The 26,172-nt window shown below is 45.0% G+C and overlaps 2 protein-coding genes across 2 annotated transcripts in view; one reads left to right on the top strand and one right to left on the bottom strand.

The window, feature by feature from the left end:
- LOC138852929 (sorbitol dehydrogenase-like) overlaps positions 1 to 26,172 on the top strand; it is a 614,649-nt gene that overhangs the window by 314,716 nt on the left and 273,761 nt on the right. The window lies entirely within an intron of this gene.
- LOC128688162 (uncharacterized) overlaps positions 1 to 26,172 on the bottom strand; it is a 68,457-nt gene that overhangs the window by 41,597 nt on the left and 688 nt on the right. The window lies entirely within an intron of this gene.

Genomic DNA, 26,172 nt, shown 5'->3' with positions numbered 1-26,172 from the left:
TCCCCAGGATGCGACTGACGCCTAGGTACCTACTTATTTCTAGATGAACAAACGCAACAACTGAAGGGAGACTTGCCTAATGTTACCACTTGGGCTGGGAGCGAAATTCAGATGTGAGCGGAAGGCGCAACCTCTCTCGAGTTGAGTAGATAGGCGTCTGATTTTAGATAGATTCTCGTCACTCATGTACAATACCTTATTTTGGTAGTGAAATGGGAGGGTAGAGCTAAGACGAGTTGTAAGAGAAGAGGAGGGCAGCGAAGATAGGGAAAGGAAGGGAAGAGATAACGAGGGAGGGAAGAGAAGGATGAAAGACATGCAGGAATGCCACACAAGTGGATAACCCACTTTTCCCATCTTTTTCTTTTAAATCCCACTTAAAAAAAACAATTACCCGCCCAGGTGTTTTTCTCACCTCCCTTCATCACCAACAGTTCTCTTTTGACTGAAGTAAACACGTCATGAACCTGTAAATACATATCTTCCTACTCTCGCCCTGCCTCCCTGCACCCCAGGTGTCCTGCCAGCATCCTCTGCTTCACTCTTCCTGCCTCCCTGCACCCCAGGTGTCCGGCCAGCATCCTCTGCTTCACTCTTCCTGCCTCCCTGCACCCCAGGTGTCCGGCCAGCATCCTCTGCTTCACTCTTCCTGCCTCCCTGCACCCCAGGTGTCCTGCCAGCATCCTCTGCTTCACTCTTCCTGCCTCCCTGCACCCCAGGTGTCCGGCCAGCATCCTCTGCTTCACTCTTCCTGCCTCCCTGCACCCCAGGTGTCCTGCCAGCATCCTCTGCTTCACTCTTCCTGCCTCCCTGCACCCCAGGTGTCCGGCCAGCATCCTCTGCTTCACTCTTCCTGCCTCCCTGCACCCCAGGTGTCCGGCCAGCATCCTCTGCTTCACTCTTCCTGCCTCCCTGCACCCCAGGTGTCCGGCCAGCATCCTCTGCTTCACTCTTCCTGCCTCCCTGCACCCCAGGTGTCCTGCCAGCATCCTCTGCTTCACTCTTCCTGCCTCCCTGCACCCCAGGTGTCCGGCCAGCATCCTCTGCTTCACTCTTCCTGCCTCCCTGCACCCCAGGTGTCCGGCCAGCATCCTCTGCTTCACTCTTCCTCGTCTGTCAGCTTCTTGCAAGACAAGTAAATCCAGAACCAGCCTCAGAATTTCGTTCAAAATACGTTAATTGGCTTTCCCACACCCGAATCCATTTTCTTTCTCTTATATATTACAAATGCCTTTTACAGTTCAGTAATTTAGAGTGATATTGGAGGAACGATATTGGAGGAGATATGGTCACAATATCAAGTGCTATTCTTAATAATAAGCAAAAAAGTTGCGTAACAGATGAAATTCTGTGTCTACAGAATATAGCGTTACTGTTTAAAGACAAATGTCATCTGTAATTTAATCAGCATCAGTTTAGTCACTTAAGCTTCGATGATCTATATTTTCTTTTAAGAATTTTCGAAAAATGTTTGACTTATAACAAATTTAGGTCAAACGCATTATTGAGAAATGAGATCCAGTTCATATTTGACTGGCCCCTCCTACTCTTACTACCTCCCCACTACTACTACCTCCCCTCCACTACCACTACTACTACTACCACCACCTCCTGCCTATATATAACCATCCTGCTCTCCTTTTCGTTAGAGTGACTTTGTAAATGGTCCAAGTCGGATCGAAACGTCGTTGTAAGCTCCTCTCTTCTATGTGCGGATTATTTGTATATAGATCCAGTTCCTGTAATTATTATAATTATATTATTATTATTATTATTATTATTATTATTATTACTGTCATCCACATTAATAAATATGGTTTACAGATTATTATACACTTACACAACTGCAAAATGTATATTATTTCTATATGGATAGACTGGTAGTAAATTTTGCATAACATACCTAGCATTACCCCCCTAGAAAAGGGGGAGGTCGTTGCGAGAAATTCCATTGGGAAAGTAGAAGTTAGTTATAAGAGTAGTGGAGGCTGGGGTAGAAGATGGGAGAGTAATATATCAAGGCTCTTCCCTGGGTGATCTCCTCCCCTGGGTGATCGTCTTCACGCCTGTTTGATCGGTTTTCATCCCTGGGTGATCGTCTTCACGCCTATTTGATCGGTTTTCACCCCTGGGTGATCGTCTTCACCCCTGGGTGATCTTCATCCCTGAGTGATCTTCAGCTCTGGGTGATCTTCAACTCTAGGTGATCTTCCCTGGGTGACCCTCACCCTTGTGTTATATCCCGTGGGTGATCTCCCCTGGGTAATCATCTCTCGGTGATCTTCACCCAAGGGTGATCTTTTTCACCCATAGGTGATCTTCACCCCTGGGTGATCTCCATCACACAACATAATTGTGTCATGCTAAAACGAAAATCAAACGAAAACCATCTGGAAATTGAAATTTGCTATTGTTAAAGCAGACCGCAGTTTTTGTAAGTACAAGTGATTCAATTGCAATTTAATCGACGAGTAAATGAAGACCACACACTAAACTATATAAATTTAAATGGGAAAAATAAATTTCATCATAGTTCGGTTGGTAGCGCACTCTGTTTCCCCGGTGCAGGTGGAAACATCAGGGCATGTTTCCTTAAAGTCACCTGCTGTTTATGTTCACCTGTTAGTAAAATAGGTACCTGGGTGTTAGTCGACTGGTGTGGGTCGCATCCTGGGAACAAAAAAGTAATTAGAATGACGCATTGAAAGCTTCCTGACAACTCATAAGAAGGGAAATCTGTGAAAAGAGTTCTGAATTCAGCGCGTGATGTACTCAGCCAGTGGTGGAGAGCTTACAGCTGCGCATTCACCGCGTGATGTACTCAGCCAACAGATGAAAGCCGCCTGAGAGCCACGACTTTAAAGCGAGAAAGGTCAAACATGGTTGGAAATATAGTTTTGTAATTGAGTTCCAAACAGCACTCTGCTCGGAGCAACGTACAGTGGTACTCTGCTGTTGTGATTGAAAGAGCACCGGTGCTCTTACAATCAGTTAAGCTCTCTCATGAACATAAGAACATAAGAAAGGAGGAACACTGCAGGAGGCCTGCTGGCCCATACTAGGCAGGTCCTTTACAATTTATCCCACTAACAAAACATTTGCCCAACCCAATTTTCAATGCCACCCAAGAAATAAGCTCTGATGTGAAAGTCCCACTCAAATCCAACCCCTCCCACTCATGTACTTATCCAACCTAGATTTGAAACTACCCAAAGTCCCAGCCTCAATAACCCAACTAGGTAGACTGTTCCACTCATCAACTACCCTATTTCCAAACCAATACCTTCCTATGTCCTTTCTAAATCTAAACTTATCTAATTTAAATCCATTACTGCGGGTTCTCTCTTGGAGAGACATCCTCAAGACCTTTGGGTAGTTTCAAATTTAAGTTGGATAAGTACATGAGTGGGAGGAGTTGGATTTGAGAGGGACTTGCACATCGGAGCTTGTTTCTTGGGTGGCATTGAAAATTGGGTTGGTCAAATGTTTGTTAGTGGGATGAATTGTAAAGGACCTGCCTAGTATGGGCCAACAGGCTTGCTGCAGTGTTCCTCTTTTCTTATGTTCTTATTAATATCCCCTTTATTAATACCTATCTTCCACTTATACACTTCGATCAGGTCTCCCCTCATTCTTCGTCTAACAAGTGAACACTGCAACACAAGGGTATCTTGGTACAGACCTACACAAGGGTATCTTGGTACAGACCTGCAATCAACTTCGACAACCTCCACTAGTGAGAACGGCTGGATTTGAGAGGGACCTGACCTCCCAACATCTGAGTTCTTGTAATAAAGTTGGTAGAATTACCGACAATATGTAAAGTAAAAGGACACAAGTGCAACTAATGTGACATTTATTGTGGCAACGTTTCGCTCTCCAGGAGCTTGATAAAGCTCCTGGAGAGCGAAACGTTGCCACAATAAATGTCACATTAGTTGCACTTGTGTCCTTTTACTTTACATCTGAGTTCTTACCTCTCCTAGTGGCCTACGTCTCACCTCTTGGCGCTATAAAAAGCTCCATTCTGTCACTTCATCTCCATATTGTTTCATTCTATGGAACAATGCTCTTCTCCAGACTGAGGGACTGACCACCTCAAAACTTTAAGGGTGATGGACTGATTACATCGTCTTCAAGTATCTTCTGCTTCTATCAACTTTTCTGTACTCGACTGAAGAAGCCTACTGTGTAGGCGAAACGTTTCGAAATAAAGATACCTAACTGTTGCATATGTGTCTGACCTAACAACTTAAGAGTCTTCAATCTTTCTTCATAAGGAAGATTTCTAATGCTATGTATTAATTTAGTCATCCTACGCAGGATGTTTTCTAACGAATTTATGTCCATTTTGTAATACGGAGACCAGAACTGAGCTGCATAATCTAGGTGAGGCCTTACTAATGATGTATAAAGCTGCAGTATGACCTCTGGACTTCTGTTGCTTACACTTCTTGATATAAATCCCAGTAATCTATTTGCCTTATTACGTACGCTTAGGCATTGCTGTCTTGAGGAAATGGTATGGTGATACCGACAAGATGTGGAAAAAGACACTTATGTACAGTTCAGGACATTTATTAAAGGAAACGTTTCGCCACGAGTGGCTTCTTTCATTGCTGTCTTGGTTTAAGGTTGCTGCTCACCATAACCCCCAAGTCCTTTTTGCAATCTGTATGGCTAAGTTCTACATCATTTAACTTATAAGTACTAGGGTTATGGGCACTCCCAAGCTTCAGAACCTTGCATTTATCTACATTGAACTGCATCTGCCACTTTTCTGACCAAGAATAGAGTTTGTTCAAATCCTCCTGAAGTTCCATAACATCTACGTTTGAATCAATTATCCTACCTATCTTTGTGTCATCGGCGAATTTGCTCATATCACTAGTAATTCCCTCATCAAGATCATTGATATATATTATAAACAACAACGGGCCCAAGACTGATCCCTGTGGAACGCCACTTGTTACAGATCCCCACTCGGATTTAACCCCATTTATGGACACTCTCTGCTTCCTGTCAGTGAGCCATGACTCGATCCACGAGAGCACTTTTCCCCCAATGCCATGAGCTGCCACTTTCTTTAACAGTCTATGGTGCGGAACTCTATCAAAAGCCTTACTAAAATCTAAGTAAATAATATAAAATTCTTTGTAAGTGTAAAGTAAAAGGACACAAGTGCAACTAATGTGACATTTATTGTGGCAACATTAGTTGCACTTGTGTCCTTTTACTTTACATATTGTCGGTAATTCTACCAACTTTATTATAAAATTCTTTATTGTGGTCAACAGCCTCAAAAGCTTTACTGAAGAAAGTTAATAAATTAGTTAGACAAGACCGGCCTCTTGTGAATCCATGCTGAGTATCATTAATCAAGCTATGCTTATCGAGATGGCTTCTTATAATCTCAGCTATAATTGACTCTAGTAATTTGCCTACAATTGAGGTCAGGCTTATTGGGCGGTAATTTGACGGTAACGACTTGTCCCCTGTTTTTAAAAATATGAAGCTTCTCTACATAGCGTGATTTTGTTTCGTAAATGCGATCGAAAAAGCTCTCCCAAACTTGAACAGAGCTCGGAAAGGCGTTCAAAGTGAGCGCGATTCGATTCTGATATACTCTTATTCAATCGCATTTACAATAACAAAAAATTCTAGTGTATATAGGCGTTTCATGGAGCTCTTGCTGTAGTATGAGTCATGCCGTATGGCTTTGTTAGGTTATTGTAGGTTAAATATTCATATACAAATAACCCGCACATAGGAGAATGCAACTTATGACGACGTTTCGGTCTGGCTCCGACAATAATCTAGATCAAGTTATTGGTGATCCAAGTCGGAGTGAAATGTCGTCCTAAGTTTCAGTCTCCTATCTGAGGGTTATTTGTGTATTGTTCAAGTCACGGTATTATGATTTTTTACTCAATTTCATAGCTTATTTCCGCTATAAGTCTACAATAATGTTTTTAATGCAACTACGGCAGAAATTTCTAACAGGAGTCTGCCAGAGTCCCGTATATTTAATATAAATTAAGCTACTCTTATTTTATCTTCGCAAAATTTACGAATCCCAGTCAGTTTTTTAATCAATCATGTTTAATAGTCATTATTAACCAGTTGGAAAGTTCTAATATTCTTCGTGAATGTTCGTGGATGTCAAGGATGTGTGAAGGTTATTTTTCTGATACTCGAGAGGAAGTCATTTGCAAGTTGCACTGCCGTGGCTGGAACAATTCAACAAACACCTGTATTAAGGAGGGGAGACTTACGTTTCGGTCCCTCCTGGGCCATTGTCAAGTCACATATGGGGTGATAAAAGTGGTGAAGGCCTGAAGACACTACGGAAGAGGGCGGGGGGAAGAAGGGAATAATAGTAACAATAGTGGTAGTAGTAGTAGTAGTAGTGGTAGTAGAAGCACTACTATCACAGTTCTGTGATAGTAGTGGGCCCGCCGACGAGAAACTCAGAACTTTAATAAATTATTATGTAGGTTTCTTCAGGAAGGAAAAAAATAAGTTCTTACATCTGTAATTATCCTATAATGAAAGTAGTAACAGTAATTCTGCTAAGATGTGCTTCATCATTGAAGTGGTTTGGACGTTTAGACAGGGTGTAGCAAAATAGAATGACTTGAAGGGTTTATAAATCTGTAGTGGAGGGAAGGCTGGGTAGTGGCCGGCCTAGGAAAGATTGGAGGGAGGGGGTAAAGGAGGTTTTGTATGCGAGGGGCTTTGCCTTCCAGCAGGCGTGTGTGAGCGTGTTAGAAAAGAGTGAATGGAGGCAAGTGGTTTTTATGATTTTGACTTGCTGTTGGGGTGTGAGCAACGTAACATTTATGAAGGGATTCAGGGAAACCAGTTGGCTGGACTTGAGTCCTGGAGGTGGGAAGTACAGTGTAGTACCCTGAAGAAGGGGTGGGGGTATATTGCAGTTTGGAGGGGCATCTGAGATGTAATGCCGGTGCGCCTTTGGCAAGACAGTGACGGAGTGAGTGATGGTGAAAATGTTTCTTCTTTTCCGGGTCACCGGCCTCGGTGGGAGACGACCCGTGAGTTAAAAATAAAATATTTAAAGAATTTTTTTTCAGATTGTCTTCGTATCTGCGTTAGCCATAGGCGAGTAGGTGTTCCTCCAGCGTGGTCTTAAAGACCAGGTCTGAAGGACCTAGTCCTAAAGACCAGATCTGGAGGACCTGGTCCTAAATACCAGGTCTGGAGGACCTAGTCTTAAAGACCAGGTCTGTCGCTATGGATTTTTTTCCAGACAGTAAACTTTGACAAAAAAAGCAAAACAGCTGAGGTCAACAGAGGGAGGGAAGGGATGAGGGGGTGGGAGGGTAGAGGAGATGAGGAGGGGGAACTAGGGAGGGGGAGAATGGAAGGGGGAAGTAGGGAGAGGGAGAATGGAAGAGGGAAGGGGAGAACGGAAGGGGAGAGGGGAGGATGGTGAGGTGCTGCCAGCATTAAGAACAAGAATGTGTTGAGACAGGAAGTCGATACTACGTTGTGTGTGGTGGCTTATAAGACTGGATTGTTGAGAGTAACACTGGTTTGTTGAGAGTAACACTGGCTTGAGAGTAACACTGGCTTGTTGAGAGTAACACTGGCTTGTTGAGAGTAACACTGGCTTGTTGAGAGTAACACTGGCTTGTTGAGAGTAACACTGGCTTGTTGAGAGTAACACTGGCTTGTTGAGAGTAACACTGGCTTGTTGAGAGCAACACTGGCTTGTTGAGAGTAACACTGGCTTGTTGAGAGTAACACTGGCTTGAGAGTAACACTGGCTTGAGAGTAACACTGGCTCGTTGAGAGTAACACTGGCTTGTTGAGAGTAACACTGGCTTGTTGAGAGTAACACTGGCTTGTTGAGAGTAACACTGGCTTGTTGAGAGCAACACTGGCTTGTTGAGAGTAACACTGGCTTCTTGAGAGCAGCACTGGCTTGTTGAGAGTAACACTGGCTTGTTGAGAGTAACACTCTCTTGTTGAGAGTAACATTGGCTTGTTGAGAGTAGCACTGGCTTGTTGAGAGTAACACTGGCTTGTTGAGAGTAACATTGGCTTGTTGAGAGTAACACTGGCTTGTTGAGAGTAGCACTGGCTTGTTGAGAGTAACACTGGCTTGTTGAGAGTAACACTGGCTTGTTGAGAGTAACACTGGCTTGATGAGAGTATCATTGGCTTGTCAAGAGTAACACTGGCTTGCTGAGAGTAGCACTGGCTTCTTGAGAGTAACACTGGCTTGTTGAGAGTAACGCTGGCTTGTTGGGAGTAACACTGGCTTGCTGAGAGTAACATTGGCTTGTTGAGAGTAACACTGGCTTGTTGAGAGTAACGCTGGCTTGTTGGGAGTAACACTGGCTTGTTGAGAGTAACGCTGGCTTGCTGAGATTAAGACTGGCTTGTTGGGAGTAACACCGGCTTGTTGAGAGTAACACTGGCTTGTTGGGAGTAACACTGGCTTGTTGAGAGTAACGCTGGCTTGCTGAGATTAAGACTGGCTTGTTGGGAGTAACACCGGCTTGTTGAGAGTAACACTGGCTTGTTGGGAGTAACACTGGCTTGTTGGGAGTAACGCTGGCTTGTTGTGAGTAACATTGGCTTGTTGAGAGTAACACTGGCTTGCTGGGAGTAAGACTGGCTTGTTGAGAACAGCACTGGATTGATGAGCACATCATTAGATTGCTGAGAATACCACTCAGCAATGCACTGTATAAACACTACAGTGTGTAGACAAGCTTGACTGCAGTTTTCAATGCATTTGCGTAGCAACTTCCCTTCCCCCCCAGGATGCGACCCACAACAGTCGGCAGCCATCATTACTCACAGGTGATCAGGGGCAGCAGGTGATCAGAGGCAGTAGGTGATCAGGGGCAGCAGGTGATCAGAGGCAGCAGGTGATCAGGGGCAGCAGGTGATCAGAGGCAGCAGGTGATCAGAGGCAGCAGGTGATCAGGGGCAGCAGGTGATCAGAGGCAGCAGGTGATCAGAGGCAGCAGGTGATCATGGGCAGCAGGTGATCAGAGGCAGCAGGTGATCAGGGGCAGCAGGTGATCAGAGGCAGCAGGTGATCAGAGGCAGCAGGTGATCATGGGCAGCAGGTGATCAGAGGCAGCAGGTGATCAGAGGCAGCAGGTGATCAGAGGCAGCAGGTGTGTAAGGAAATTTAAACTCATGTTTCACCGTGCTGAGAATCGAATCCCGGACATTATGACTGTGAGAGGAATGATCGCGCCAGCGAGTTGAACGTTGTGTCACATTCTCCGCAGGATGGAGGCGGCAAAAAAAAAAAAAATACTTCGTGAAAAAGACGATCAAATTTTTTTTGAGGCTGTGGAATTATTAAGTGATGTGTGGATGTTTTGTTTATTACTGATGTTATGAGGAGTAAGAGGGTCTAGACTGCTACACACACACACACACACACACACACACACACTTGAGGAACGCGGGATGCATGACCATATATGGTTATAAACATCATGGGTGAAGGAGTTACAAAATAGTGAGAGAATGGCTATGTACGACGGCTACGACGGCTACGTCATCAGCTTCTGGCAACTTGTCATCACACCGCTGTCAGCGCAAGTATTTCACCTGTTGAGGTTGCATTTTGCAAGGTTGAGTCTGGTCCTGCATCACTGTTAGATACTGGTCACTCACTCCTGCAAGCCATTACCAGAATTAGAGTAGAAATAGCATAGAGGAGAGTGCAAGGAGTAAAGCGGTAGTGAGGGATAAGTCAGACACTTAAGCTGAGACAAGCTAAATTTTACAACCTAGCTACTTTCTGAATTTTAGAAGTAAATCGATAAGTGTTACAAGTATTGGTAAGCTTAGAATTACTGGTATCTACCGGTATTTATTAGCAGTATGAATACTTAGAAGTGGGGGCACACACACACACACACACACACACACACACACACACACACACACACACACACATACACACACACACACACGCACACGCACACACACACATACACACACATACACACACACATACACACACACACACACACACACACACACACACACACACACACACACACACACACACACAGGAGCTTGGAATCGACCCCTGCAACCTCAACTAGGTGAGTACATACACACACACATACACACACACATACACACACATACACACACACACACACACACACACACACACACACACACACACACACACACACACACACACACACACACACACACACACACACACCCTCCACCACTTGACACAAACACTAGACACAAACACGTACCACCCCTTCCCTAACCACCTCACCTTAGCCACCTACCCCTCCCCCAAACCACCTAACCCCTCCCCAAACCACCTAACCCCTCCCCAAACCGTCTAACCCCCGCCCAACAACCTCCCTCCCTCCAATAACCATTCTCCCCCTCCCCCACAACCATCCATCCCCTCTCTCCCCCAAACCATCTAACTCCCTCCCCCAACTATCTCTACCCCTCCAATAACCATCCTCCCCCTCCCCCACAACCATCCATCCCCTCTCCTAACCATCTATTCCCCTCCCCCTAACCAGGATGAGGACAAGGGGTTCCAAGGACGAATCTGAGAGGGAGGAATGGGAGATAGAGCTCAAAAAAAGGGAGGAAGACTGGGGAAGGAGACTAGATGAGCTGGAAAGGAAGATGGAAGAGAGGTTAGCAGCAGAATGCAGAAGGTGGAAGCAACAGGCCACAGAAGCAGAAATCAAGATAGAGAGATTAGAAGAGGAGCTGAGACATCTGAAACAGCACAGAGACAAAGATATTACAGAAGTAGCATCGGCAATGGCTACATCGAACACAGACAACAGGTCCGAAGGAAGCATGGAAACTAAACTGTATGCAGAGGTCCTGTCAAACCCACATGGGGCCAAAACAAAGACAGGGAGCACTCTAGGACAGAAAGAGAGGTTGGAAGACATCGAAGGAACTAGGACATGTGCAAGGACCTTACCAGATACCTGTGGGGGCCAGGAGCAGGTGAGCAGGAAGGATAAACCAAGAAGCATAGGGGCCATAACGAGGGAAGGGACTGAAGGAAGGAACACTCCACGGGAAGGAACTAAAACACATCAGAGGATGCAATGGGAGTCACAGTGGGAGGTGGAAAGGGAGAGATCCGTGTTTGTCTATGGGCTAGACGAAGCTAAAGGGGAAACTTATGATGAAAGAAAGCAGGAGGAGAAAAAAGTGATTGAAGACATCATGAAGGTGATAGGCGAGGGGGACATGACCCAGGTGGCAAATTTTCGGAGAATTGGGTGGTTCACAAAGAAAAGGAATCGGCCTCTCAAAGTAATTTTCAAGGCAGAATCAACCCGAACCATGATCCTGCAGGAGAAAGCACGGCTGAGAGGCAAGCAGGAGTTCCGGAGTGTGTACCTCGACCGAGACAGAACACAGGACGAAAGGAAGACAATGAAAGAGAGAGTTCAAAAACGAAAGGAGAAATGGGAGGAAATGAAAAAGGAGAGCAGAATAACCCAGGATCAAATGGAAGGACAAGCGCACCCCCCAGAAACACCTGCAGAAGGACTCCAGCCACGACACCCCCAAGGCAACTGAACAATCCAAACCAACCATCACACACCGATCCCTCTGTTTCCACCCCCCGCACCACAGTTACAGTATTAGAACAGAAGTTGAAGGTTTGGTACACAAATGCAGATGGATTAACGAATAAACATGAGGAATGGCAAGAAAGAATCAATGAGAAGTCCCCAGACATCATAGCAGTTACAGAAACAAAACTCATGGAGACAATAACAGATGCAATCTTCCCACCAGGATACCAGATCATGAGGAAAGATAGAAGGGGCAGGGGGGGAGGTGGGGTTGCTCTGCTCGTAAAAAACAGATGGAAATTCGAGAAAATGGAAGGAATAGATGAGACGGGAGAAAGAGACTACATAGCAGGTACACTTCAGTCTGGGGAACACAAAGTGGTCATTGCAGTGATGTATAATCCACCACAGAACTGCAGGAGGCCAAGAGAGGAATATGAAGAGAGCAACAGAGCAATGGTGGACACACTTGCTGAGGTGGCAAGAAGAGCTCACTCCAGCAGAGCAAAGTTGCTGGTTATGGGGGATTTCAACCACAGGGAGATTGACTGGGAAAACCTGGAGCCACATGGGGGTCCCGAAACATGGAGAGCCAGGATGTTGGACGTGGTGCTGGAAAACCTCATGCATCAACATGTTAAGGACACTACCAGAGTGAGAGGGGAGGATGAACCAGCAAGATTGGACCTTGTGTTCACCCTGGGCAGCTCAGACATTGAGGACATCAAGTATGAGAGTCCCCTAGGAGCTAGCGACCACGTGGTTCTGTGCTTTGAATACATAGTAGAGCTGCAAGTGGAGAGAATAACAGGAGTAGAATGGGAAAAGCCTGACTATAAAAGAGGGGACTACATAGGGTTGAAGAACTTCCTGCGGGAGGTCCAGTGGGACAGAGAACTGGCAGGAAAGCCAGTAAATGAAATGATGGAATATGTAGCAACAAAATGCAAGGAGGCAGTGGAAAGGTTCATTCCCAAGGGCAACAGTAACAACGGGAAGACCAGAACAAGCCCCTGGTTCACCCGACGGTGTAAGGAGGCAAAAACAAAGTGCAATAGAGAATGGAAAAAGTACAGAAGGCAGAGAACACACGAAAATAGGGAGATCAGTCGCAGAGCCAGGAATGAGTACGCACAGGTAAGGAGGGAGGCCCAGCGACAGTATGAAAATGACATAGCATCGAGAATCAAGACTGACCCGAAACTGTTGTATAGCCACATCAGGAGGAAGACAACAGTCAAAGACCAGGTGATCAGATTAAGGACAGAAGGTGGAGAACTCACAAGAAATGATCAGGAGGTATGTGAGGAGCTGAACAGGAGATTTAAGGAAGTTTTTACAGTAGAGACAGGAAGGGCTGTGGGAAGACAGAACAGAAGGGAACATCAAGAGGGAATATACCAACAAGTGTTGGATGACATACGAACAACTGAGGAGGAGGTGAAGAAGCTCTTAAGTGACCTTGACACCTCAAAGGCGATGGGACCGGACAACATCTCCCCATGGGTCCTTAGAGAAGGAGCAGAGATGCTGTGTGTGCCTCTAACCACAATCTTCAACACATCCCTTGAAACTGGGCAACTACCTGAGAAATGGAAGACAGCTAATGTAGTCCCCATATTTAAGAAAGGAAACAGAAACGAGGCACTAAACTACAGACCTGTGTCTCTGACATGTATTGTGTGCAAAGTCATGGAGAAGATTATCAGGAGGAGAGTGGTCGAACACCTGGAAAGGAACAAGATTATAAATGAAAACCAGCATGGGTTCATGGAAGGCAAATCTTGTATCACAAACCTCCTGGAGTTTTATGACAAGGTAACAGAAGTAAGACATGAGAGAGAGGGTTGGGTAGATTGCGTTTTCCTAGACTGCAGGAAGGCCTTTGACACAGTTCCCCACAAGAGATTAGTGCAGAAGCTGGAGGATCAGGCACACGTAAAAGGAAGGGCACTGCAATGGATAAGGGAATACCTGACAGGGAGGCAGCAACGAGTCATGGTACGTGAAGAGGTATCACAGTGGGCGCCTGTTACGAGCGGGGTCCCACAGGGGTCAGTTCTAGGACCAGTGCTATTTTTGATATATGTGAACGACATGATGGAAGGAATAGACTCTGAAGTGTCCCTGTTCGCAGATGACGTGAAGTTGATGAGAAGAATTAAATCGGACGAGGATGAGGCAGGACTGCAAAGAGACCTGGAGAGGCTGGACATGTGGTCCAGTAACTGGCTTCTCGAATTCAATCCAGCCAAATGCAAAGTCATGAAGATTGGGGAGGGGCAAAGAAGACCGCAGACAGAGTATAGGCTAGGTGGACAAAGACTACAGACCTCACTCAGGGAGAAAGACCTTGGGGTGACCATAACACCGAGCACATCACCGGAGGCACACATCAACCAAATAACCGCTGCAGCATACGGGCGCCTGGCAAACCTGAGAATAGCGTTCCGATACCTTAATAAGGAATCGTTCAAGACACTGTACACTGTGTATGTTAGGCCCATACTGGAGTATGCAGCACCAGTCTGGAACCCACACCTGGTCAAGCACGTCAAGAAGTTAGAGAAAGTACAAAGGTTTGCAACAAGGCTAGTCCCAGAGCTCAAGGGAATGTCGTACGAGGAAAGGTTAAGGGAAATCGGACTGACGACACTGGAGGACAGAAGGGTCAGGGGAGACATGATAACGACATACAAGATACTGCGGGGAATAGACAAGGTGGACAGAGATAGGATGTTCCAGAGAGGGGACACAGGGACAAGGGGTCACAACTGGAAGCTGAAGACTCAGACGAGTCACAGGGACGTTAGGAAGTATTTCTTCAGTCATAGAGTTGTCAGCAAGTGGAATAGCCTAGCAAGTGAAGTAGTGGAGGCAGGAACCATACATAGTTTTAAGAAGAGGTATGACAAAGCTCAGGAAGCAGAGAGAGAGAGGATCCAGTAGCGATCAGTGAAGAGGCGGGGCCAGGAGCTGAGTCTCGACCCCTGCAACCACAATTAGGTGAGTACAATTAGGTGAGTACACACATACACACACATATACACACACACATACACACACATATACACACACACATACGCACACACATACACACACACACACACACATACACACACATACACACACACACATACACACACACACACACACATACACACACACACACACACACACACGTACACACACACACATACACACACACACACACACACACACACACAAATACACACACACACACATACACATACACACACACACACACACACACGTACAGGAACAAGCACTTGTAAGCTGTAGTACACACGCAAACACACACATACACAGGATTTCACACCGTCCTGTGAACTGACCATCTGAACCTTGCTCCTCTCCTCTCCCCCCCCCCTTCCTATCCTAAGTAGAGACCTATCTCTACCTTTCTCACTCTTTACCTATATCTCTCTCTCTACCTATCACTCTCTACCTATCTCTCTCTCTCTCTTGCTCTCCCATCTCTCCCCTCTAACATCTCTTACCTCTAACACCTCCCCCCCTCTAACATCTCTCCCCCTCTAACATCTCTCCCCTCCCATTATCTCTCCCCTCTCCCTTTCCCCATCTCTCTCCCCTCCTCCCCTCCCTCTCCCCCTAGCCTCTCTCCCCTCTCGCTCTTCCATCTCCCCCCTCTTTCCCCCTTCTCCCCCACTCTGCCCCCTCTCTCTCCCCCTCTTTGCCTTCTCTTTCTCTCTCTCTCTCTCTCTCTCTCTTGCTCTCTCTCTCTCTCTGCTCTCTCTCTTCCCCATTTTCCCTTCTAACTCTCCCCCTCTCCTACTCTTCCCTTCACTCTCTCTCCCCTCTCCCTCTCACTCTCCCTCTCTCTCCCTCTCTCTCCCCCCCTCTCTCTCTCACTCTCCCTCCCTCTCTCCATCCCCCTCTCTCACTCTCTCTATCTCTCCCCCTCTCTCTCTCTTGCTCTCTCTCTTCCCCATTTTCCCTTCTAACTCTCCCCCTCTCCTACCCTTCCCCTCACTCTCTCTCCCCCTCTCTCTCTCTCACTCTCACTCTCTTCCCCTTTTTCCTTCTCACTATCCCCCTCTCTACTTCCCTTCCCTTCTCTCTCTTTCCCCCTCTCTCTCACTCTCTCTCCCCCTTTCCCTTCTTCTCCACTCTTCCCCTCTCTCTCTCCTTCTACCTTTCCCTTTCCCTTCTCACTCACTTCTCTCACAAAAAAAAAAAAAAAAATGGTGGGGACTCGCAGGAACCAAGGATCAGATGAGAATGGTTCTGGTAGGGAGGAGTGGATGGAGGAGCAGTGGAAAAGGATGGAACAAGAGTGGGAGAGAAAATTAGGAGAGCTTTCTGAAAAAATGGAGAAAGAGCTCTCTGTGAAATTGGAAAAGAGGTTGGAGAAGGAGACAAAGAATTGGGAGGCACAAGTCGAAACTGCAGTAGCCAAGATAAGGGTCCTAGAAGTTGAGATAAATAGGCTGAAGCGAGTTACAGGGGCAGTGACCAGAGAAGACACAGCATATGAAGCTGCGAGGCCGAACAGGAAGGAAGGAATTATGAATTATGCTAAGGTCATATCAGCCTGCCAAGGAGGACCAAGGAGTGAAAGGGAAGAACAGCTGGTTGCAGATGGAGAGGGTGATAGGTCGAATGCTGAGGCACAACCAGGCTATCAAGAGGCACTGGAAAAATCAAGGGAGAAACTGACCACATACAGGCAGGATCCAGAGTCACAGAGGGTGAGGCAATGGGAGGAAGAAAGGGCAAAATCAGTGTTTATCCATGGGCTTCAGGAGAGAGAGGAAAGGACACACACTGAAAGGCAGCAGGAAGAAAGAAAGGAGATTGAGAAAATCATCACAGAAATAGGTGAAGAGATGGACGAGATTGTAAATTTTCAGAGAATAGGGGGGTACTCGAAGGGGAGAAACCGACCAATCAAGCTGATTCTCAGGACGGAAACAGTGCAGAACAGGATCCTCCAAGAGAAACCACGATTGAAATACTCGGAAGAGTACAAGAGGGTGTTCCTAGACAGAGACAGAACAAAATCAGAACGACAGCAGCTGAGGGAGAGGACAAAAAAGCGAAAGGAGCTAGGAAAAGAGACAAGGATGGAACCAGCAGAGGTCAGTCAGAGCAGAACAGAACAGCAAGGGCAAGCACACACACAACTATTCTCAGAACCATACAACCTATCACACCATCCCAACACACACTACAATCCATACCCACAGCCTCCACCCAACACCGAGCTATAGAATCCCACAGTATGCCACCAGGTCTCCCACCCTCACAGGCCCCCCAAACCACAGTGTTGGAAAGGAAACTGAAGGTATGGTACACAAACGCTGATGGAATAACAAATAAGTGGGAGGAGTGGCATGAAAGAGTCAAAGAAGCATCACCGGACATCATAGCTCTCACAGAAACCAAGCTTACAGGTATGATAACAGATGCCATCTTTCCAACGGGATACCAAATCCTGAGGAAAGACAGAGGGAACAGGGGGGGTGGAGGAGTGGCGTTGCTGATCAAAAATCGCTGGAATTTTGATGAGCTGGAGAGAGGAGACAGCGGAGAAGAAAGTGATTACATAGCGGGAACACTTCACTCTGGAGGTCCCAAGGTGGTAATAGCAGTGATGTATAACCCACCACAGAACAGCAGGAGGCCAAGGCAAGAGTACGACGAGAGCAATAGAGCGATGGTTGACACACTGGCTAGAGTGGCCAGAAGAGCTCATGCATGCAGGGCAAAGCTCCTGATCATGGGTGACTTTAACCACAAGGAGATCGATTGGGAGAACTTGGACCCACATGGGGGCCAAGATACGTGGAGGGCTAAGATGATGGAGGTGGTACTGGAAAACTTCATGTGCCAACACGTAAGGGACACTACAAGAGAGAGAGGAGAGGATGAACCAGCAAGGCTGGACTTAGTATTCACCTTGAGTAGTGCAGATATCGAGGACATCACATATGAAAGACCCCTTGGGGCCAGTGACCATGTGGTTTTAAGCTTCGAATACACAGTAGAGCTACAAGTGGAGGGAGAAGCAGGAAGGCCAGGACGAATGAAGCCAAACTACAAGAAAGGGGACTACACAGGAATGAGGAACTACCTGAACGGGGTTCAGTGGGACAGAGAACTGGCAGGGAAGCCAGTTAATGAGATGATGGAATATGTAGCAACAAAATGCAAGGAGGCTGAGGAGAGGTTTGTACCCAAGGGTAACAGGAATAATGAAAAAGCCAGGATGAGCCCATGGTTTACCCAAAGGTGCAGGGAGGCAAAAACCAAGTGTGCTAGGGAATGGAAGAAATATAGAAGGCAAAGGACCCAGGAGAATAAGGAGAACAGTCGTAGAGCCAGAAACGAATATGCACAGATAAGAAGGGAGGCCCAAAGACAATATGAAAATGACATAGCAGCGAAAGCCAAATCTGACCCGAAACTGTTGTACAGCCACATCAGGAGGAAAACAACAGTCAAGGACCAGGTAATCAGGCTAAGGAAGGAAGGAGGAGAGACAACAAGAAATGACCGTGAAGTATGTGAAGAACTCAACAAGAGATTCAAAGAAGTGTTCACAGAGGAGACAGAAGGGACTCCAGAAAGACGGAGAGGTGGGGCACACCACCAAGTGCTGGACACAGTGCACACAACCGAGGAAGAAGTGAAGAGGCTTCTGAGTGAGCTAGATACCTCAAAGGCAATGGGGCCAGATAACATCTCCCCATGGGTATTGAGAGAGGGAGCAGAGGCGCTATGTGTACCCCTAACAACAATATTCAATACATCTATCGAAACAGGGAGATTGCCTGAGGCATGGAAGACAGCAAATGTAGTCCCAATCTTTAAAAAAGGAGACAGACATGAAGCATTAAACTACAGACCAGTGTCACTGACATGTATAGTATGTAAAATCATGGAGAAGATTATCAGGAGAAGAGTGGTGGAACACCTAGAAAGGAACGATCTCATCAACAGCAGCCAACATGGTTTCAGGGACGGGAAATCCTGTGTCACAAACCTACTGGAGTTCTATGACATGGTGACAGCAGTAAGACAAGAGAGAGAGGGGTGGGTGGATTGCATTTTCTTGGACTGCAAGAAGGCGTTTGACACAGTTCCACACAAGAGATTGGTGCAAAAACTGGAGGACCAAGCAGGGATAACAGGGAAGGCACTACAATGGATCAGGGAATACTTGTCAGGAAGACAGCAGCGAGTCATGGTACGTGGCGAGGTGTCAGAGTGGGCACCTGTGACCAGCGGGGTCCCGCAGGGGTCAGTCCTAGGACCAGTGCTGTTTCTGGTATTTGTGAACGACATGACGGAAGGAATAGACTCTGAGGTGTCCCTGTTTGCAGATGACGTGAAGTTGATGAGAAGAATTCACTCGATCGAAGACCAGGCAGAACTACAAAGGGATCTGGACAGGCTGCAGACCTGGTCCAGCAATTGGCTCCTGGAGTTCAATCCCACCAAGTGCAAAGTCATGAAGATTGGGGAAGGGCAAAGAAGGCTGCAGACGGAGTACAGTCTAGGGGGTCAGAGACTACAAACCTCACTCAAGGAAAAAGATCTTGGGGTGAGTATAACACCAGGCACATCTCCTGAAGCGCACATCAACCAAATAACTGCTGCAGCATATGGGCGCCTAGCAAATCTCAGAACAGCATTCCGACATCTTAATAAGAAATCATTCAGGACCCTGTACACCGTGTACGTTAGGCCCATATTGGAGTATGTGGCACCAGTTTGGAACCCACACCTAGCCAAGCACGTGAAGAAACTAGAGAAAGTGCAAAGGTTTGCAACAAGACTAGTCCCAGAGCTAAGAGGTATGTCCTACGAGGAGAGGTTAAGGGAAATCAACCTGACGACACTGGAGGACAGGAGAGATAGGGGGGACATGATAACGACATACAAAATACTGAGAGGAATTGACAAGGTGGACAAAGACAGGATGTTCCAGAGATTGGACACAGTAACAAGGGGACACAGTTGGAAGCTGAAGACACAGATGAATCACAGGGATGTTAGGAAGTATTTCTTCAGCCACAGAGTAGTCAGTAAGTGGAATAGTTTGGGAAGCGATGTAGTGGAGGCAGGATCCATACATAGCTTTAAGCAGAGGTATGATAAAGCTCACGGCTCAGGGAGAGTGACCTAGTAGCGATCAGTGAAGAGGCGGGGCCAGGAGCTCGGACTCGACCCCCGCAACCTCAACTAGGTGAGTACAACTAGGTGAGTACACACACACACACATACACACGCACACACACAAGGTGGACAGAGACAGAATGTTCCACAGATAGGACACAGCAACAAGGGGTCACAGTTGGAAGTTGAAGACTCAGAAGAATCACAGGGATGTTAGGAAGTATTTCTTCAGACACAGAGTAGTCAGGAAGTTGAATAGCCTAGGTAGTGATGTAGTGGAGGCAGAATTAATACATAGCTTTAAGAAGAGGTATGATGAAGCTCATTGAGCAGGGAGAGTTACCTAGTAGTGGTCAGTGAAGAAGTGGGGCCAGGAGCTGTGACTCGACCCCTGCAACCACAAACAGGTGAGTACAACTGAGTACACACACACACACACACACACACACACACATATTTCCCAAACTATCCTATTCATCTTTCCAAACATCATCTCTCCCTCGTTTGCAAAAATAAGATCAGCGCTCACATTTTCCTGTCAAACCGAGATCATTGATCACTATGTAGATAAGCCACGTGGCTTAGACTGTGTTATTCTTGGCTGTTAAAACTCTCGGGGCTAATAATCCGAATAAAGTCACTCATCAATGTGTATAGCTGAAAATTGTATATTAGAAGAGTTCGTCCCATAAGAGTTCGTTCAAAATCGGTGCTTTCCAAAAGAGTTCGTTCCGTGAAAGTTTGTTTCAATGTGTTTTCGTTCCATACAAGAACATTTCAAAAGGATTGCCTCCTTAACAGTTCATTTTATAATATTTCCCTACATAAGGGTTAATTTCATAAGGATTCATTACATAAGGGTTCACTATAAGGGTCGTTCCATAAGGGTTCACTCTATAAAGGGTTCGTTTCACAAGGGTTCACTCCATAAGAGTTCGTTCCATAAGGGTTTACTCCCTTAAAGTTCGTTCCCTAAAGGTTCACTCCCCAAAGGTTCGTTCCATAAGGGTTCACTCCACAAGGGTTCGCTCCAAAAGGATCCATTCCACAAGGGTTCGTTCCATAAGGATCCATTCCACAAGGGTTCGTTCCATAAGGGTTTACTCCCTTAAGGTTCGTTCCCTAAGGGTTCACTCCCTAAGGTTCGTTCCATAAGGGTTCACTCCATAAGGGTTCGTTCCATAAGAGCTTACTCCCTTAATGTTCGTTCTCTAAGGATTCACTCCCTTAAGGTTCGTTCCATAAGGGTTTACTCCCTTAATGTTCGTTCCATAAGGGTTCCTCCACAAGGGTTTGTTCCATAAGGGTTCACTCCACAAGGGATCGTTCCATAAGGGTTCATTCCATAAAGGTTAATTCCATAAAGATTCGTTCCATAAGTGTTTACTCCACAAGGGTTCGTTCCATAAGGATCCATTCCACAAGGGTTCGTTCCATAACGATCCATTCCGCGAGGGTTCGTTCCATGACCCCCCGTTCCATACGATTCATTCCCTCAGTAACATTCCTTTACTTACAGAGATAGAGAACTCTCCCTGGCGGATATTAATGAAGCCTCCTAATATTTCTCAAAGACAAAAGAATAGCGAGTATTCTTATTTTGACAGACATTTCGTTTTTCAGGAGGAAAAAAATAAGACAATGCCTCCTGACGCTTAGCTTATTCTTATGGTTAGTTACTCAACTAAGTTTTTAATAATGTGATAGAAGCTCTCCACAGGTTTTCCAGCCCATCCAGTGAATAATAATAAGAGGAACAACAACAACAACAACAATAATTCAGTTATAATAATAATAATTCAATATTAATAATAATTCAACAATAATAATAATAATTCAATAATAATTCAATAATAATAATTCAATTTCTTCAACAAGGGTAAACTCCAGGGTACCATAAATCGAAGGCTTTTATATCACTCAACAAATTATATAATAAAAAAGAATAAAATACTATACATGTTTAGAGTTAAAATAATTTTCACTAATGATATTTTCAGCTGAGCATTTTTGTGTCAGTGGCAGTAATTTTTGTGTCAGTGGCGGTAATTTTTGTGCCAGTGGCGGTAATTTTTGTGTCAGTGGCGGTAATTTTTGTGTCAGTGGCGGTAATTTTTGTGTCAGTGGCAGTAATTTTTGTGTCAGTGGCGGTAATTTTTGTGTCAGTGTCGGTAATTTTTGTGTCAGTGGCGGTAATTTTTGTGTCAGTGGCTGTAATTTTTGTGTGGCGGTAATTTTTGTGTCAGTGGCGGTAATTTTTGTGTCAGTGGCGGTAATTTTTGTGTCAGTGGCGGTAATTTTTGTGTCAGTGGCAGTAATTTTTGTGTCAGTGGCGGTAATTTTTGTGTCAGTGGCGGTAATTTTTGTGTCAGTGGCGGTAATTTTTGTGTCAGTGGCGGTAATTTTTGTGTCAGTGGCGGTAATTTTTGTGTCAGTGGCAGTAATTTTTGTGTCAGTGGCGGTAATTTTTGTGTCAGTGTCGGTAATTTTTGTGTCAGTGGCGGTAATTTTTGTGTCAGTGGCGGTAATTTTTGTGTCAGTGGCGGTAATTTTTGTGTCAGTGGCGGTAATTTTTGTGTCAGTGGCAGTAATTTTTGTGTCAGTGGCGGTAATTTTTGTGTCAGTGTCGGTAATTTTTGTGTCAGTGGCGGTAATTTTTGTGTCAGTGGCTGTAATTTTTGTGCCAGTGGCGGTAATTTTTGTGTCAGTGGCGGTAATTTTTGTGTCAGTGGCGGTAATTTTTGTGTCAGTGGCAGTAATTTTTGTGTCAGTGGCGGTAATTTTTGTGTCAGTGGCGGTAATTTTTGTGTCAGTGGCGGTAATTTTTGTGTCAGTGGCGGTAATTTTTGTGTCAGTGGCGGTAATTTTTGTGTCAGTGGCGGTAATTTTTGTGTCAGTGGCGGTAATTTTTGTGTCAGTGGCGGTAATTTTTGTGTCAGTGGCGGTAATTTTTGTGTCAGTGGCGGTAATTTCACTGCGAAAAGTTATTTTTATTAAGAAAGTTCAATACATGACTGAAGGAGATGAGCGACAGAGAGACCATGGTTATGACATGTGTGAGACAGTGAGATGTGTGAGACAGTGAGATGTGTGAGACAGTGAGATGTGTGAGAGACAGGAACTTCACAGTGAGACAGTGAGATGTGTGAGAGACAGGAACAACACAGTGAGACAGTGAGATGTGTGAGAGACAGGAACTTCACAGTGAGACAGTGAGATGTGTGAGAGACAGGAACAACACAGTGAGACAGTGAGATGTGTGAGAGACAGGAACTTCACAGTGAGACAGTGAGATGTGTGAGAGACAGGAACAACACAGTGAGACAGTGAGATGTGTGAGAGACAGGAACTTCACAGTGAGACGGTGAGATGTGTGAGAGACAGGAACAACACAGTGAGACAGTGAGATGTGTGAGAGACAGAAACTTCACAGTGAGACAGTGAGATGTGTGAGAGACAGGAACAACACAGTGAGACGGTGAGATGTGTGAGAGACAGGAACAACACAGTGAGACAGTGAGATGTGTGAGAGACAGGAACAACACAGTGAGACAGTGAGATGTGTGAGAGACAGGAGACAGTGAGATGTGTGAGAGACAGGAACAACACAGTGAGACAGATGTGTGAGAGACAGTAACAACACAGTGAGACAGTGAGACGTGTGAGAGACAGGAAAAACACAGTGAGACAGTGAGAGACAGTGAGATGTGTGAGAGACAGGAACAACACAGTGAGACAGTGAGATGTGTGAGAGACAGGTGAGACAGTGAGATGTGTGAGAGACAGGAACAAGAAACTTCACAGTGAGACAGTGAGATGTGTGAGAGACAGTGAGACGGTGAGATGTGTGAGAGACAGGAACAACACAGTGAGACAGTGAGATGTGTGAGAGACAGGAACAACACAGTGAGACAGTGAGATGTGTGAGAGACAGGAACTTCACAGTGAGACAGTGAGATGTGTGAGAGACAGGAACAACACAGTGAGACAGTGAGATGTGTGAGAGACAAGACAACGCCACTCTGAACAGACGTCCTTGGGAGAGAGAGAGAGAGAGAGACGTGGTGAGAGAGTGAGACAGTGAGACGTGTGAGAGAGAGATGTGTGAGAGAGAGAGAGTGAGAGAGAGAGGAGCAGTGAGAGAGATGAGAGAGGAACAACACAGTGAGAGAGAGAGAGAGAGAGATTATAGACGCGTAGGGATAAAACCTGGGCGTACAGGTTTAATCCCGACAGTTATGGACACAACCTGCAAAACAAGCTTCTATGAAGGGAAAAAAACGTTTCGCCCGGATAGAACTCTACATCGAGCGAAATGTTGTCCCAGGAGAAGCATGTTTTGCATACTGTCTCTCCCGAGGCCTATAACCTGTCAGAGTGAAGAGGCAAGCAAGAGCCGCACGCAGGTAAAAGTGAGTGGATGACACAGAGGGAAGGACCCTCAAGTCTGTTTGAAAGGAACCACAGGAAGCCGGAAAAGACACTTGGGAATGCACTACAAACACTTGCTTCTGAATTTCTGCAAAAGAATGTCGCATAGTTTCCGAAGACGCTGCTGGGAATTGGGCAAGTGGATGAGGAGGAGGAGGAGGAGGAAGAGGAGAAGAAAAACCAGGAAGAGCAAGATCGAGATTATATTTTTTACTAAAAGGGTTTCCCAGTGAATGAGTCATGAGTCACTCACAGCACTGTAATAGCACTCATGAGTCATCAGCTTCCTTCAGACGTATTCAAGATTCGCTCTTCTTTTCCAGACAAGACGCACCTACGTTTTTTCTCTTAATTAAGTTCTAATGGCATTGTTTATGATTACTTACGTCAGCCTAACATAACCTAAACGAACGCAGTCTACCTTACCGTTTGGCAAGCATTTTTTCCAAAGGGCTTTCAAGAATTTTAAGGAAATTTTACTTTCACCACTAAAAACTGAGATCGCAAATCCAAGAGTGCCTGAAGATTGCATGAAGACGATTACTGGGGTGGTCACCACCTCCTGGTCCCAGACCAGGACCTCCCAGTTGATGGCCTGATCAACCAGGAAGCTCAGTGAAGTAAAATACAATTTGTATGGATATGCCAATGATATGAAAGGTAGAAGTGTGTGGATAAAGACAAGGCCAAACACTGGGACATTGTATATGAGTGTCTAGTCATGCAAGTTTTCAGAGACGCCTCAGAGTAAACCCAACAGGAAATGGTATATGACTTCACTGTTAATGATAAGATATGCATCTGATAGCCTGAGATTGTATCCACATTTTGCATTGATTAACTATGCGAGTTTTAATGTATGAAATGTTTGATATATTTGTAAAAATGTGACTGTTACTGGTAGAGCTGAAGAGGACTTACAGTGACTTCTGTAAACCTGTTGTTTTATAATAATAATAATAATAATAATAATAATAATAATAATAATAATAATAATAATAATAATAATAATAATAATAATAATTTCTACATTTACAGGGTATAAAGGCCTAACTGACATCAATGACTTGCCACTATATAGAAAACCCTCTTGTTATGCAAAGCATTTCGGGAAAATTAAGTCAGTTTTGTCCCAAGATGCGATCCACACCAGTCGACTAACACCCAGGTACCTATTTACTGATAGGTGAACATGGACAGCAGGTGTCTTAAGGAAACACGCCCTAAAGTTTTTATCCGTACCGGGGATCGACCCCCGGACTTCAGTGTGTGAGCTGTGTGTGAGGACAACTTGCTGAAACATTCACGGCTGTACATACAACACATGTCAGACCCTTCTTGAAGTATGCAGCACCAATATGGAACCCTCACCAGATAAAGCAGATTACGAAACTGAAGAAGTTTCAGGTGTGTACCGAGGTAAGTCCCTGACATTGTCTAGGATATTGTTAGAATAAGGCTTCAACTGAACACCTCTATTGCAACTATTCATTTCTTAACACAATATATTTTGTGTGAGTAAATAAGTGTCTTAGCATAAATGTTATTTTAGATATTGCAACATTGATAATTTTATTTAGTATACGTCAGATATAGATTATATATTTGATGACTGTCTTTAAATACAACATATATATATATATATATATATATATATATATATATATATATATATATATATATATATATATATATATATATATATATATATATATATATATATATATATATATATATATATATCACAACTACACATTTAATTTACACGTTACGGATTTATATTTATATTAACACCTATCCATTATAAATCTTTTACCATAACCTCACATATAATACCATACCTCTGGTCCCTCTACAATGGATAAAATGCATATATGTTGTTTCAGTATGATACAAACATTATACTGGCTGCAGCATGTGTTGAACGTGAAGTATGTTACCCAGGCCTCACCATGGCTTCATTTTGTATAGCCTTGTAGATAATTGG

The sequence above is a fragment of the Cherax quadricarinatus genome, chromosome 19, assembly GCF_038502225.1.
Source record: "Cherax quadricarinatus isolate ZL_2023a chromosome 19, ASM3850222v1, whole genome shotgun sequence".
Classification (NCBI taxonomy): Eukaryota; Metazoa; Arthropoda; class Malacostraca; order Decapoda; family Parastacidae; genus Cherax; species Cherax quadricarinatus.
Note: the sequence above shows the minus strand (reverse complement) of the source record. Positions and strands in the feature narration are given on the sequence as shown.